The sequence below is a fragment of the Bos indicus genome, chromosome 7 (genome assembly GCF_029378745.1).
Source record: "Bos indicus isolate NIAB-ARS_2022 breed Sahiwal x Tharparkar chromosome 7, NIAB-ARS_B.indTharparkar_mat_pri_1.0, whole genome shotgun sequence".
NCBI lineage: Eukaryota > Metazoa > Chordata > Mammalia > Artiodactyla > Bovidae > Bos > Bos indicus.
This window is the reverse complement of record NC_091766.1, coordinates 49,179,438-49,193,780: the sequence shown is the minus strand read 5'-3', so window position 1 is coordinate 49,193,780 and position 14,343 is coordinate 49,179,438. Positions and strand designations below refer to the sequence as shown.

General features: G+C 41.0%; 1 protein-coding gene across 2 annotated transcripts in view; it reads left to right on the top strand.

The window, feature by feature from the left end:
* The first annotated feature begins 360 nt into the window (after nucleotides 1-360).
* The window catches only part of FAM13B (family with sequence similarity 13 member B), a 95,449-nt gene continuing 81,466 nt past the window's right edge, over nucleotides 361-14,343 (top strand). Inside the window, exon 1 of one of the 2 annotated variants that reach the window (XM_070793640.1) lies at nucleotides 361-378. The gene's annotated coding sequence lies outside the window, so the exon portion shown is untranslated. Of the gene's footprint in view, nucleotides 379-11,505; nucleotides 11,596-14,343 lie in introns of those variants that run through there. The other variant, XM_070793638.1, reaches the window with a different exon arrangement.

Here is a 14,343-nt window from a genome sequence, read left to right as displayed (position 1 = left end):
CAAGCTACCTGCTACTCATGCTTATTATTAATAGTTCATCCAGCTTCAGAGTTTTAAAAATGTTTTGGCATGGGAGGTGACTGAAAATTAAACCAGGGCTGACTTGTAGGGCGATCAGCTCTCTGCTTTGACTGTGATATGGATGGAATGGGGCCAAGGTCTCCACGTTTCTTAGTGTTTCTATTTTATTTATCTTCAACCCTTGTCCTGTGGGTTCTTTATCCTTAAGGACACAGATAACAAGCTGCTGAGTCTAACATGTTTGCTTGAACAGCCTTTTGGCAGTCTTCAACTTAATTTTCCAGGAAGACCAGTAAAAAGCCCACCAGTGATCTGAATTGAGGTGATCATCCAAGATACAAGACTGTGAGTGTTTGGGTAAGTTGCTTCCCTTAGGGGTTTCTATGTTTCAGTAAAATGAGGCTTTTTGGTATAGTGATATAGCGCAGAAGGTGCAGCCTTTAGAGTAAGAGAGACCAGTGTTTGAATTTCCTCTTCATGTTTTTCATACTCTTCATCTGTAAAATGGATTATTTCAAGAAAAATATTTATTTGAAAGCACCTACTACAGTGGCTGGTACATAGCCAAGTACTCAATGTATATACTCTTATGATCAAAATGAAGAAGTTGCAAGCAGAAAAATAGGAAATGGAAATGGATAGGTAATTCACTCAATAAGAAATACAACTGGGCAGGAAGCATATAGTACTTCAACCTCACTAGTACTGTTTTTGCTCATCAAATTGAACAGAATAAGAATATATACAATGTCCATTGTTGGTGAAATTTTAAGCAAATAAGCATTTTCCTATATGTTCATAAAACCTCTTCTGAGGTACTTTTGGTAATACCTATCAAAATCTAAATGCATTACTCTTCATCTCAGCAAGTTTGTTTCTTGGTATCTGTTATATACAAATATACATGTGAGTATACAAATCTTTATTGCACTATTGTTTTTAATAGAGAAAACTGGAACAGCTTAAATTTACTAATATGGACAGATTTCTATGGAATATTATGTGCAAATATTTATATATAAAATGTATTATAGAACATTATAGTATGATCTTATTTATGTAAAGAAAAGAATGTGTGTATTTAATAAATGTGTAAAAAGAGGTCTGGGAGGATATACTTCATAAGGTTTACCTTCAGGGAAGGAAGTAAGATTAGGGAACAAAGAAAAAATTTTACTTTCTATTCTTCTACATGTTTTGAATTTTCCCAATGACTATATATTATTTTTTATTTGAAAAAATAATCTGAAAAAAGGGCAATGGTATGAATTAGACCGTCCCTCAGCCCCATGGTGAGTACTTGTTTGGATCCAACTTTAGAGATGGGTAGAGTCAAGCACTTCTTAGATCTGGAAGGGTGGGCAGAACTTGTATTTAAGAAGCAAAACTTTCTCTTTATGGTTTGGGGTTTGGATTATTGAACCACTGAACCCAAGTGACCCTTTCTGAAGACAGTAGGACTGCATGGGAGTGAGGAGACATGTTTCAGGAAACTTGTATCCTACTCAAGGTGCTCTATTAAAAAAAAAAAAAAGATAAAAAGAAACAAAGAAAGGTCTTGGGCTTCTTTGGAAGAGCTCAGCCCCTCAGAGTCCAAGACTCCTGGGCTGGCACAGAACCTTCCAAGTTCATCTGTCTTTCTGCTTCTTCACAGGTCAGCATGTCAGGCATGCCAGTTCCCTAATGATGAAATTTCTCTTCAGGTCTTAGGGAGCTTTCTGGGATTACTGGAGCCCACCAATGTCACTGTGGTTGCATGTTTAGTTCCTACCACTGTGTACAATACCTGGGTGAGAAAACGGATAGGGATAGGAGGGGTTTCTCTGGTGGCTCAATGGTAAAGAATCCACCTGACAATGTAGGAGACATGGGTTAGATCCCCGATCCAGGAAGAACCCACGTGGAGTAACTAAGTCCATGCACCACAACCACTGAGCCAACTCACTAGAACAGACCCTGATGCTGGGAAAGATTGAGGGCAGGAGGAGAAGGGGGCAACGGAGGATGAGGTGGTTGGATGGCACCACCGACTCAATGGACATGAGTTTGAGCCAACTTCAGGAGACAATGAAGGACAGGGAAGCCTGGTGTGCTGCAGTTCATGGGGTTGCAAAGTTGGACACGACTGAGTGAACAACAACAAACCTTCACCCCGCTTAAGAAGTAGAATATTATAAAAGTTGGGAAGGTCCATGGTGGGGCTGCCAGCACTGTGGTACGAACTGAGCACTGCACAAAGGTCTTTGCCAAGGTGGGGTAGATTCCTCCTGGAGGATGGGACCTTTGCCTTGGGTGTAAAGGCTCTGCTGCTGCTAGGCTGTGGGCCCACAGAGAATGATCCTTTTTCTAGTTCCCAAAGAGACCACTTGCAGGCTTCTGCAGCCCTGTTCTGGGGAATGTTCTGCCTGTGTGCTCCATATCCTCTACTAGAAGCAACAGTTATACTGAATTTTGGAGTAGTTATTCTCTTATTTTTATTTAGCATTTTATCATATGTGTATGTGGGAGTTCCCAGGTGGTGCTAGTGGTAAAGAACCCGCTTGCCAATGGAGCAGACATAAGAGACGAGGGTTCGATCCCTGGGTTGGGAAGATCCCCTGGAGGAGGGCATGGCAACCCACTCTAGGATTCTTGCCTGGAGAATTCCATGGACAGAGGAGCCTGGTGGTCTATGGTCAATAGGGTCTCAAAGAGTGGGACATGACTGAAGTGGAAGCGTGCAGTCTTACCCACTGGACAGCCAGGGAAGTCCAAAAGTATATGTATTTTTAAAAAGGCATTAACTAGTAGCATAAGGGGAGCTGAGAACCCTCTGTTCAGTCTTTGTAATTTTTTATGTAAATCTAAAATTAAAAATACTATCTTATAGTTCTGTGGCAACCAGTATCTTACAGTTCTGTGGCTCCTGGTGGCTCAGAGGTTAAAGCGTCTGCCTGCAATGCGGGAGACCTGGGTTCGATCCCTGGGTTGGGAAGATCCCCTGGAGAAGGAAATGGCAACCCACTCCAGTATTTTTGCCTGGAGAATCCCATGGATGGAGGAGCCTGGTCGGCTACAGTCCACGGGGTTGCAAAGAGTCAGACACAACTGAACGACTTCACACACACACATCTTACAGTTCTGTGGGTCCAAAAGTGTAACTTGGGTCATGCTGGGCTAAAATCATGACTCTAGGGGAAAATCTAGGAGTCTCTAGAGGAGAGTTAGACTTTGGTGGCTCAGTGGTATAGAATCTGCCTACTAAGCAGGAGATGCAGTTTCGATCCCTGGGTTGGGAAGATCCCCCTAAGGAGGGCATGGCAACCCAATCCAATATTCTTGCCTGGAGAATCCCAAGGACAGAGGAACCTGGTGGACTACAGTCCATGGGGTCACAAAAAGTTGAATGCAACTGAACAACTAAACAAGCAGAAGCAGAGGAGAATTATTTTCCTTGCCTTGCTTTGCTCCTAGAAGCTGCCCAAATTCCTTGGCTCAAGGTCCCCTTCTTCCTCAAAGCCAGCTGCTAATGTTGAGTTGAGTCAGTCCCACATCTAATCACTCCAACCTCTCTCTTCTGCCTTCCTCTTCCATTTAAATGTAAAGACCCAGATAATCCAGGATAATCTCCACATTTCTCAGTCTGTTGATTAGATACCTTTTCTCTCCTTTGCCATGTAACCTAATATATAGGTTCCAGGGAGTAAACTGTGAATACCTTTGAGGCATTGTTATTCTGCCTCCTACAACCATCTTTGTGTGCTCCTTTGTCACATGCTTGTTCTGCCCACCATCTAAAAGACTATTATTCTTTTGTTTCTTTTTTACAAATAGCTCGTTCCATATTTGTCTGAGTTGTTTTCTGAACAAGCGAAGAGAATAAATACTCTTATTGTGATATATTGACAGTGTTTGGACACAAAATGTCATTAAATATACTCTCTGGATGTTAAACTCTGGGCATTTATCAATACCTTCAAGTCTGAACTTGAAAAGCAAGTAAGGTAATTCAGATACTACCAGTTAAGCCCCCTGTTGTTTCCAACTTTTTAAGTTGCAAAATGAATACATGTAAATAAATTTTAAAAAGAGTGGAAACCATAAATGTACAGTGTGAAAAGAATTCTAAAGCAAACACATGTAGCCAGCACCCAGTTTAAGAAATAAGACATAGACAACACCTCTTCCCCAAAGTTGCCCTTGTGATTCTTGTTTATCCCTTACCACCTCCTCTCTTCTTAGAGATAAACCACTACCCACTTTTATGGTAATAAATTGCTTGCCTTTTTTTTTGTAGTTTTACCACCAAAGTATGTACCTCCAAACAATATACAGTAGTTGAGTTTTGTCTCATTTTAAACTGTATAAAAGAGTCATACTCTGTTTCTTTTGTGGTTTATTTACCTTATATATTATAAAATTCAGCCATGTTGTTATCTGTAGGTTTAAGTCTGATTCATTCATTTTTCATTGCTGTATGTATTTCATTGCATGGTCCATTCTTCTGTGGCTGATGTTTTGTGTTGTTTCTATTGGGGCTATCACAATCACTATAGCTGTGAATATTTTTTGCATATATATTCTGATATCTATATGCACATAGTTATCCAGGGTGTGCATTCAGGAGTAGAAATGCTGAGTCAGAGTTTTTTGGTCTTCAACTTTAGTGGATAATGTTAAATTTTTTTCCTGCTATCAGTGAATGACAGATTCTGTTGCTCTACGTCCTTGCCAAAACTTGGTATTATCAAACTTACTAATTTTAGCCATTCTGGTGGCTGTATTGTTGTGGCTGTATAGTTGTATTTCATTTCAATTTGCTTTCCCCTCATTATTAATATCATTAACTATTACTCATATTTATTGGCCATTTAGATTTTCTTATATGTGCAGAACCTATAAAAATATTTCTTCTGGTATAATTTTATATTGGATTGTCTGTATTTAAAATTTATTTGATTTCTAGGAGTTCTTTATATAACATGGATAATACTCCTTTTTGGGTTGAATGCTTTGTAATTAACTTTTCCAGTTCTTTGGCTTGTGTTTTCACTCTTTTTATGGGGTCACATATAATGTAGTTGAATTTATTATGCCTTTCTCTATGGTGAGAGAATTTGTCTTTAAACAATTGTGAAGACATTCTTGTATAATTATCTTTTTTGAATATTGTTTTAAAATGTTTTTATTGTGAAATATTCATATAAAAAATGCCCCAAAGATATATACAGCTTAATAATAATTTATTACAAACACCCATGTAACTACCACTCAAATCAAGAAATAAAACATTGTTGACAACCCAGACAACTCATTCTTGCTCCTCCCTTCCAAAGGAGCCATTATCATGACTTCTATGTTAGTCACTTTTTGGCCTTTTTTTTTGCTGTGCTGGGTCTTTGGTGCTGTGCGTTTGTGGCGAGTGGGGGATATTCTCTAGCTGTGTTATGTGGGCTTCGCATTGTGGTGGTTTCCTCTGTAGTGGAGCCTGGGCACTAGGGTGCTTGGGCATCATTGTCTGCGCTCTTGGGCTCAGTAGTTGTGGCACGTGGGCTTAGTTGCCCTGCAGCATGTGGAATCTTCATGGACCAGGGATTGAACCGTGTCCCCTGCATTGGCAGGCAGGTTCTTAACTAGTGGACCACCAGGGAAGTCCTAGTCTTCTTTTTTAAAAAACCTTTTTCTATCTTAGTATGTACCCTTAAAAATGATGATCCTCTAGCTTTAATTTTAAAAAATGTAGGGAGCTAATTTTTATTTAAAAAATCTTTGAAGTATAAAATACATACAGAAAAGCATTAAAATCATGACAGCTGAATAAACTGTCTCTAAGCAAATATACTTGTATGATCGCCTCCTAAATTAAGACATAGAGTATTTCCTTATGACTCCTCTCCCAATCATTGACTCTCATCCTTGAAATGTTGTTTCACTGAATTTGAAGTTGATGGCAGTTTTCTCTTAATATCTTGAAGATACATTCCAATGTCTTCTGACTTCTGCTGTTACTATTGAAAAATCAGCTGTTGGCCAAAATGTCATTTCTCTGAATATTAATTTATCTTTTCATCTGCTTAATTTTAATATCTCCTCTTTCTCTGATATCAGGAATTTTCACTATAAGATGACTTAGTATGGATTTCATTTAAATTTTTTGGCATTGAAGTTTTTCATCTTTCAGAATTTAGAATATTTATCATCAATTCTGGAGAAGGCAATGGCAACCCACTCCAGTACTCTTGCCTGGAAAATCCAACGGATGGAGGAGCCTGGTAGGCTACAGTCCATGAGGTTGCAAAGAGTCAGACATGACTGAGCAACTTCACTTTCACTTTTCACTTTCATGCACTGGAGAAGGAAATGGCAACCCACTCCAGTATTCTTGCCTGGAGAATCCCAGGGATGGGAGCCTGGTGGGCTGCTGTCTATGGGGGTCGCACAGAGTCAGACACGACTAATGTGACTTAGCAGCAGCAGCAGAATCATCAATTCTGGAAAATGTTCAGCCATTTATTTCTTTGAATACTGCCTTCCTCCATTCTATTATCTCCTTCTTGAATTTTAATTAGACATTTGTTGAATCTTACCCTATAGGGCCTAGATCTGATAGACAGAATGCCTGATAAACTATGGAATGAGGTTCGTGACATTGTACAGGAGACAGGGATCAAGACCTTCCCCATGGAAAAGAAATGCAAAAAAGCAAAATGGCTGTCTGGGGAGGTCTTACAAATAGCTGTGAAAAGAAGAGAAGCGAAAAGCAAAGAGAAAAGGAAAGATATAAGCATCTGAATGCAGAGTTCCAAAGAATAGCAAGAAGAGATAAGAAAGCCTTCCTCAGCGATTAATGCAAAGAAATAGAGGAAAACAACAGAATGGGAAAGACTAGAGATCTCTTCAAGAAAATCAGAGATACCAAGGGAACATTTCATGCAAAGATGGGCTCGATAAAGGACAGAAATGGTATGGATCTAACAGAAGCAGAAGATATTAAGAAGAGGTGGCAAGAATACACAGAAGAACTGTACAAAAAAGATCTTCATGACCCAGATAATCACGATGGTGTGATCACTCACCTAGAGCCAGACATGCTGGAATGTGAAGTCAAGTGGGCCTTAGAAAGCATCACTATGAACAAAGCTAGTGGCGGTGATGGAATTCCAGTTGAGCTATTTCAAATCCTGAAAGATGATGCTGTGAAAGTGCTGCTCTCAATATGCCAGCAAATTTGGAAAACTCAGCAGTGGCCACAGGACTGGACAAGGTCAGTTTTCATTCCAATCCCAAAGAAAGGCAATGCCAAAGAATGCTCAAACTACCGCACAATTGCACTCATCTCACATGCTAGTAAAGTAATGCTCAAAATTCTCCAAGCCAGGCTTCAGCTATACGTGAACCATGAACTTCCTGATGTTCAAGCTGGTTTTAGAAAAGGCAGAAGAACCAGAGATCAAATTTCCAACATCCGCTGGATCATGGAAAAAGCAAGAGAGTTCCCGAAAAACATCTATTTCTGCTTTATTGACTATGCCAAAGCCTTTGACTGTGTGGATCACCACAAACTGTGGAAAATTCTGAAAGAGATGGGAATACCAGACCACCTGACCTGCCTCTTGAGAAATCTGTATGCAGGTCAGGAAGCAACAGTTAGAACTGGACATGGAACAACAGACTGGTTCCAAATAGGAAAAGGAGTACGTCAAGGCTGTATATTGTCACCCTGCTTATTTAACTTATATGCAGAGTACATCATGAGAAACCCTGGACTGGAAGAAACACAAGCTGGAATCAAGATTGCCGGGAGAAATATCAATAACCTCAGGTATGCAGATGACACCACCCTTATGACAGAAAGTGAAGAGGAACTCAAAAGCCTCTTGATGAAAGTGAAAGTGGAGAGTGAAAAAGTTGGCTTAAAGCTCAACATTCAGAAAACAAAGATCATGGCATCCGGTCCCATCACTTCATGGGAAATAGATGGGGAAACAGTGGAAACAGTGTCAGACTTTATTTTTTGGGGCTCCAAAATCACTGCAGATGGTGACTGCAGCCATGAAGTTAAAAGACGCTTACTCCTTGGAAGGAAAGTTATGTCCAACCTAGATAGCATATTCAAAAGCAGAGACATTACTTTGCCAACAAAGGTCTGTCTAGACAAGGCTATGGTTTTTCCTGTGGTCATGTATGGATGTGAGAGTTGGACTGTGAAGAAGGCTGAGCGCTGAAGAATTGATGCTTTTGAACTGTGGTGTGGAGAAGACTCTTGAGAGTCCCTTGGACTGCAAGGAGATCCAACCAGTCCATTCTGAAGGAGATCAGCCCTGGGATTTCTTTGGAAGGAATGATGCTAAAGCTGAAACTCCAGTACTTTGGCCACCTCATGCGAAGAGTTGACTCATTGGAAAAGACTCTGATGCTGGGAGGGATTGGGGGCAGGAGAAGGGGACGACAGAGGATGAGATGGCTGGATGGCATCACTGACTCGATGGAGGTGAGTCTGAGTGAACTCCAGGAGTTGGTGATGGAAGGGAAGGCCTGGCGTGCTGCGATTCATGGGGTTGCAAAGAGTCAGACACGACTAACCAACGGAACTGAACTGAACCCTATCCTTCACGCATCTTAACTTCTTATATTTTCCATTTCTTTGCTTCTCTGTGTTATATTTTGAAATTCTTCAGACGTATTCTTTGGATCCCGTAATCTTCCAGAAAACAAATTCTTCCTTCAGCTGTCAAATCTGATAGTCAAGTTGTCCTTTGAGTTTCTGCTTCAATTGCCATTTAAAAAAAATTTCTGTAGGTTCATTTGGCTCTTTTCAAATCTGCCTGATCAAGTTTGATAGCTTATTATTGCCTCATTATCTTTATTTCATTTAATTCCTTTAACAATATTAATAAAGGAAAAACTTTCTCTACTCTTAACACTTTTGACACTAAACATATGGGTTTTCTGCACAAAATAATTCTTCAGTTCTCAGCAGACATCAACTGGGTATCCTATTAACACTACCTGGAGTTAACACAAACTTCATAGGTTAAAGGCTCAGTCCCACAAGATTGCTCACCTCCCTTCAGATACCAGTCACAAGTAGTGGCTCCTCAAGTTACCCACACTTTTGTCTGAATTGGCTACAAATGAGCGGTTCCCATGACCCGCTTCTCAAGTTTAATAATTTTCTGCAATGGCTCATGTAAACCAGGGAAACACTTTATTTTCTATTACTGGTTTCTTATCAGGGATATTTTAAAGGATGCACATGAACAGCCAAATGAGGTACATAGGGTGAGATCCAGAAAGCTCTTGAACTTAAGAGATTTTGTTCCTGGGGAGTTGGCAGTATACCATTATCCCAGCTCATTAATGCATCCACCAACCCAGAACTTCACCAAATCTTGTTCAAGAGTTTTTATAGAGCTTAATTTCCAGCTCCCCTCCCTCACAGGAGGTCAGCTGTAGGGTTGAAAGTTCCAACACTCTAATCATTTGGTCTTTCTGGCATCAGCCCCATCCTGAGGCTATAGGGGCCCACCATAAGTCATGTAATTAGCATAAACTCAGAGATGATGAAAAGGGAGTTGTTACAAATAACACGGAGGCTTCCCTGGTGGCTTAGACAGTAAAGAATCTGCCTACAATGCAGGAAACCCAGGTTCGATCTCTGGGTCGAGAAGACCCCTTGGAGAAGAGAACGGTTACCCACTCCAGTATTCTGGCCTGGAGAATTTCATGGATTTCACAGCCTCTTTGACCTCGTCTAGGCTGAGTAACACATCCCCATTCTCCTTAAGGGGGGATACCCCATCGTCTTGCCCTTATATCACATTGGAAACCTCCCCTAAACTAACACCTCCACAAAACTGAAGAGCTATGTCCTCAACGGGAGGTGATTTTCTGGGTCACACAGGTAGTTTGAAATTCTCACCCCCACCTCCCACAACAGTATGCTTGCAAACTTGTTCAGGAATATCCAGAGGAGAGTTCTTTTTTCCTATTCCATGCACAGTTAAAGTGGAGACAGTCAGGTATCCTTTCCCTTTCCCTCTGTGAAAGTGAAAGTCGCTCAGTTGTGTCCGACTCTTTGCGACCCCACAGACTATACAGTATGGAATTCTCCAGGCCAGAATACTGAAGTGGGTAGCCTTTCCCTTCTCCAGGAGATCTTTCCAACCCAGGGATCAAACCCAGGTCTCCCACACTAGGTCAGGTTTTCTCCCTCAATCTCCCATCGAGGACATAGTTCTTCAATTTTGTGGAGGTGTTAGTTTAGGGGAGGTTGCACTCCAGTACCCTTGCCTGAAAAATCCCATGGATGGAGGAGCCTGGTGGGCTGCAGTCCATGGGGTCGCTAAGAGTCAGACACGACTGAGCGACTTCACTTTCACTTTTCACTTTCATGCATTGGAGAAGGAAATGGCAACCCACTCCAGTGTTCTTGCCTGGAGAATCCCAGGGACAGGGGTGCCTCGTGGGCTGCCGTCAATGGGGTTGCACAGAGTCGGACACGACTGAAGCGACTTAGCAGCAGCAGCAGCACTATAACACTTCTCCCCTGCTTACACAATTTAGTTTCTCTCTCACTAGGAAAGGCTAAAATAAGGGTATAAGGCAAATCGTTATTCCCTTGTCTTTAATGGAAAAGACCAGTCAGGTGTAAACTATAAAAATGTGGTTGCAGTTTGATTGCAATGTGCAAATATTTGGGCTATCAGTTTGCCACAGAAGGTGTGGTCCTCATGAAAGGAGTTTGAGGAGCCAGGCTGGTCAGATGGTATGAAGGCTCAAAAATGTAAGGCCTCTAAGGAAGAGGTAGGGTATGCAGTATGGGAAGACCTTCCTACTTGAGTTTCTGGCTAAAGGGGCAACAGAAGGCCCCCGGTATTGTAAAGGCCCCAGTCTTTTTTCTTTCCTTTATGTGGATGTAGGGAGAGGGAAGAGGAGAAAGGAATATTCTTTATTTTTTCCTTTTTAAACAATGAAAGTTCCAATTGTGGAAAGAAAATCTAGTTGACTATAGGAATTTAATCAAGAAACCAAAACAATGTAGTCTTATAGATGATGATCTCAGTGACTTATACAACTGTCATATACTGAACTCTGAGATATCAGGCCAAAAATGTGGACTTGGCAAAGATGAGAGTTACTGTCAATTGTTCCAGCTCCCCAAACTGGATGGCATCAGTGGCTGTGTGAGTGATACAGAAGTTCAAATCAACATCATGCTAACTTCGGTTCTATTCTGAAAACATTCTATTTCAGATATATGTAAAAGGAAGCTTTTTCAGGGCAGAGATCATGGTTATATCCCGCAACACAGTGCCTGGTCTTTAATAGTTGCTCAGGAAATATGTGGTGAATAAATAAATGCACAAAGGTTACTCTGGGTTGCTAAGATCAGAACAGTATTTGCCATTATTTTGGATTTGGCGTGGGATTCGTACACCCTGGAACAGTTTCTTCTTTTTTCAGCTAGTAACATTTTTTTTTGTTTATGAAGAACAAGCATACTTGCACACTGGCACAGTGGTCCTGGGGAAAGGGGCACAGACAGACTTCCACTGTATTCTTTAGACGACCCAGCAATACCACTCTCTAATGGTGAGTGCTTCTTTATCAGAAGATTTAAATTTTCTTGGGGGAGAGGGGAGAGGTTTAGCCTTTTCTTTTTTTCCCAGCAGAGATGAATACTTCAAGAACAAAAGAATGAATTGGCCAAGTTTGATTGAATTTGATGGCATTTTACTGCTCTGGGGGAGTCAGGGTAGTTACAACCTCATCTCCCTGTGCAGTAGCTGTTCCCACACACAAAACTGCAAGTATCTTCTCATTCTTATCTACATGTATGTCTAATTCTCTTAGTGGGCACTGTAAATATGCTTTTAATTAGGGAGGAGGTGTGCTTGTATTTATTGTAATTCTCAAGGTACAAAAGATGTAAAAACAGTATCAAGAGTTTGGGAGTTTTGGGTGGTGCTTGGTTTTCATTTAAAAATAAACAGACAAGTATTTAGCGACTTCTGCTAAGGAAAATTTCCACAGAGGGCCTCATCCCTGACAATAAAAACCCAGATATGGTGGCAAAACATTTCCAGACACTTCTTTAGGTCTCTGAAAACAGTATAGGAGAGAGGAGTCAAAAACCTGTAGTATACGCTTTTATGTATGCCAATTTATTTCAGTATTCTTCTTCCTGTTCTACCAATGGGGCTGTAAGGTACGTTTAGGTTAAGCACCTTGACCAGAGTCACATGACTAGTAAGGACAGGGCTAGAACTCAAATGTAGGTTTTCTTATTACAAGGTCAATGGTGTTATTCCAAGGCCAACATTCGTAAGTATTCAATGTTTGTTGTGTCCATTTATAAATAATATCACTGGTAGGGGAGAAGATGATTGGACATGTCTCCCTGGGTCTTGCTGGCTAGTGTGGCTCAGTTTCTTAAGACCATTGTACTAAAAAAGATGATAGCAGCCTTGACTGAACAAATGTTAATTGATATGATAGTACTCAAATAGCCTTGGTCAAAGATGAGATCAGTAAGGGTGAGGAGGGCACCTGAATAATGAACGTTTCCTTATTGATAGCACAAGAGATGGACTCAACATCTTGCTACATCTAAAAGAGCCAAATTTAATCAAACTAATCCAGGTAGGGTTGGAACGGTAGGCAGGAAAGAAGACCATTTGCATTCGCTTTGAGTAATAAGGGTATCTGTTGTAAAGTGACTACAGAGAGCTACTCCCTGACTTCAAGTCTCATCTCAGTGACACTGGTGACATGGGGGAGGCACACATGCTGAAGTCTTCCTGCGTATCTAGGACATGGTCTGGGGTTGCAGGAAATATATTTCTTTTATAGGGATGTGACCCATGACTTGACTTCTGAGAAGCATAAAGCCTCTGATTAGACCAGCTGGGTAAAATGTTTGATTCCTTGGGCTATAAAAGTCATCTTGCAAAGAAATAACTAAAAAAACAAAAAAACCCCCCAAAACTCAACTCAAGTAATAATTTTCCTGGCAGGCCTAACCTTCAGGAGAAATCTTGGAAATATACCAGTCACTTCTTATCTTGGCCAAACAGCTATCTGAAATGCTGTTTCTAACACTAGTTATATATTAAATTGTGACCTCTACCCCTACCAGTAAAGCATTTGTAGGAGAAATGAAGAAAAAGTGATATAATCTTAAAGTAGTCTCTTAGTGACTGCCAAATGTAGACATTCTATTTGTTATAAGATATTAAATCTGAAGTTATGTTATCAGTCAGATGATTCTTTGTTGTGGAGAAGGCTGTCCTGTGTGTGGTTAGGATGTTCAGCAGCATCCTTGACCCCCATCCACTGGATGCCAAAAGTACTTCCCAGGTTTTTTCCCCCCAATAATTTATTTATTTATTTATTTATTTTATTTATTTTTCCCCCCAATAATTAATTTATTTATTTATTTTGTGCTGGGTCTTCGTTGCTACTCCCACGCTTTCTCTGGCTGCAGTGAGTGGGGCTACTCTTTATTGGGGTGCATGGGCTTCTCTCTCTGGTGGTTTTTCTTGTTGGGGAGCATGAGCTCTAGAGCATGGGCTCAGTAGTTGTGGTGCAAGGACTTAGTTGCTTCACAACATGTGGAATCTTCCCAGGCTAGGGACTGAATCTGTGTCCCCTACATTGGCAGGATTCTTATCCACTCACCACCAAGTAAGTCTGAGTACCTCCTGAGTTTTGACAACCAAAAACATCTTCAGACATGGCCATAAAAATTATCCCCAGTTGAGCACTACTGCTTTAACCAAAGCACTGGAGCTTGTGGTAAAGAATCTGCCTGCCATTGCAGGAGACTCAGGAGACATGGGTTTGATCCCTGAGTTGGGATCCTTTGGGAGTAGGAAGTGGCAACCCATTCCAGTATTCTTGCCAGGAAAATCCCATGGACAGAGGAGCCTGGTGGGTTACAGTCCATGGGGTTGCAAGGAGTCAGGCATGACTGAGCATGCTTGCACCAAGGTATTGCAGAGAAAAAAAACCTCTTTCCTCCCCTCCAAAAAAACTCTAAAGTGAATTCTGAAATGGACTATCCCTAGAAATGAGAGGATTCAGACAAAATTACGAGATGAATCTAAAAACTCACAAGTTGTGAAAGGTCAGGGGAGACTTACTGAGTGTTGTTTTGGAGACTGTTGCTGGTATGCTATGACTCTTAGCATAGATGCCTGCCTGCCTCTTACCTCAAGCTAAGTGAGAGGGATCTTCAGTGGAACTACTCAAAGTACTTGAGCTGTGTCTCTAGCGGTTAAAGGAAGCATGGTAGACTTGTGGTTGTCTCCTGCCTGAAAAATAGAGGACAAGAGACAG